Here is a 2,242-nt window from a genome sequence, read left to right on the forward strand (position 1 = left end):
CCAAGTTGCCCAGGCGGGTCTCGAACCCACGGGCTCAGGCAATCCACTCACCTCAGCCTCCCAAGGCGCTAGGATTACAGACTGAGCCACCAAGCCTGGCTCTTATCACCTTTTACAAAATGCAAGCCTTGTCAATGACCCGCCAAAGCACCCCAAGTAGCAAACAAAAAAACTCAAACATGAATATATTTAACTTGTTTTAATTCAAAAAGCAAACTAAGAAGAATAGGTCAAAAATCACTTTATTATACTCACAATTTTTTTCTTTTTGAGTCAGAGTCTCACTCCGTCACCCAGGCTGGAATACTATGGCACACTCACGGCCACCCCAGCATCGACCTGCTGGGCTCCAGCTATCCTTCTGCCTCAGCCTTCCAAGTAGCCAGAACTACAGGGGTGTGCTACCACGCCTGGCTAATTTTTGATTTATTGTAGAGACCAGGTCTCGCCCAGTTGCCTGGGACAGTCTTGAACCCACGGGTTTCAGGCAATCCACTAGCCTCAGCCTCCCAAAGTGCTGGGATTACAGGCTGAGCCACAAAGCCCAGCCTATACTCACAATTTTTAACAAACTAAGAAAAAAAGGGACTCCTTCAAAAATAAGAAAGACAAGCCAACACATTTTTTTCTTTCCCTGTTCCAAAAGGGGAAAAAAAAGCAGTTCCCGCAAACTGCCCTCTTAAAATGTCAAGGTTTTCCTAATTTATTGTGCAAGCCCAGCTCTCATACTTTACTGATTGTCTTGTTCCCAAGCCTTATGATCCAACAACCCGGGGCAGGCTCTGAGCTCAACCCTGTAAAAGTCCTGATAATCTGCACTGATCTGGATTCAACAGAGTTGCCGACTCACAGGCGGGACACATCTGGGGACACTGGGAGTAGCTATTTCCAGCTGTTTATGACTCCTGGAAGACGCCTATGAACTCTTGGCACCATTGAGCACGTGCTAATATGGCTGCATGACTCCACTGGGTACGGTGATCCTGTGCCCCGAGGATGCTTTAGAAAATTGTTTGCAAGTTGTTGCTGTCCTGGGATAATTTTAGGCAATCTGAAACTTTTGCACTAAGTAAATGTTTGGAGCTGGTGACTGCAAAAAATAGTAGCTGGAACTCTGACCCAGGCATGGCTTTACTTTTACTTACTCGGGGAGGACACAATGTGGAGGGAGGTGCTATATTTCCAGGATTGTGGGGCTATAAGTTTTTGCATGTTCTTTTTGCTTCTTATCTTGGGAGAAGGGCTCTAGGTGTCCCTATTACCTACATCCTGATGTTTCCAGCAGCACCGTATGGCTGCTCATGGCTGCACGCAACTGAGGACTCTGGATTTGTGAATAAAGGGACACTGATCAAGGCTATATAAACAAAAAAAGAACAGTGACTCCAAAAAGATGAAAGTTTATTTTTCTCTCTTGTGAGTACTATCTAGTGCTAAGCATTCAGACCTGTGTCTCCACGACCAGGAGGGAGCCTGACCCCTTCCACCTTTTATCTATGATGTCCTTAGCCTTCTCATGCAACATGGTGGCTGCAACGGCTCCAGACATCACATCCCAAATCCTGCAGGCAGGAAGGATGAAAGACTAAAGACAGACACCTGGTTTTTAAGGAGACTTCTGGAAAGTTCCATGTGAACCTTTCCCTGGCAGAGTCAAAGGGTGACACCTAGCTCCAGGAAGTGCCAGGAGACCTCGTGTTTATTTCAGCAGTCCATGTGCTCAGTTTAAACTAGGGCTCTATTTCCAAGAATGGAGAACAGGAGTCACAAGAGAAAATCAGAAGTTTCTGCCATAGTCAGGGTCCAACCCATTTTCAGTCATTCCCCCGTGCTGGCAAGTCTTATACTTACAGTTGGCTATTATTATTATTTTGAGTTGGAGTCTTACTCTGTCACCCAGGCTGAAGTGAGTGACACTCTCACAGCCACCGCAGCCTCGACCTGTTGGGCTCAGGCGATCCTTCCCCCTCAGCCTTCCAAGGAGCTGGAACTACAAGCATGTGCTACCATGGCCAGTTATTTTTTTTTGATTTATTGTAGAGACAGGGTCTCACCAAGTTGCCCAGGCTGGTCTTGAACCCATGGGCTCAGGTAATCCTCCTCACCTCCACCTCCCAAAGTGCTGGCATGACCAGCATGAGACACTGTGCCCGGCCTATTATTATTATTGTTATTATTATTATTATTTTTTGAGTTGGAGTCTCACTCTGCCGCCCAGACTGGAGGGCAGTGGCCGCTCCCG

This window comes from Carlito syrichta, unplaced genomic scaffold, assembly GCF_000164805.1.
Source record: "Carlito syrichta isolate Samal-C Ts95f unplaced genomic scaffold, Tarsius_syrichta-2.0.1 Scaffold303206, whole genome shotgun sequence".
In the NCBI taxonomy this organism is placed as follows: Eukaryota; Metazoa; Chordata; class Mammalia; order Primates; family Tarsiidae; genus Carlito; species Carlito syrichta.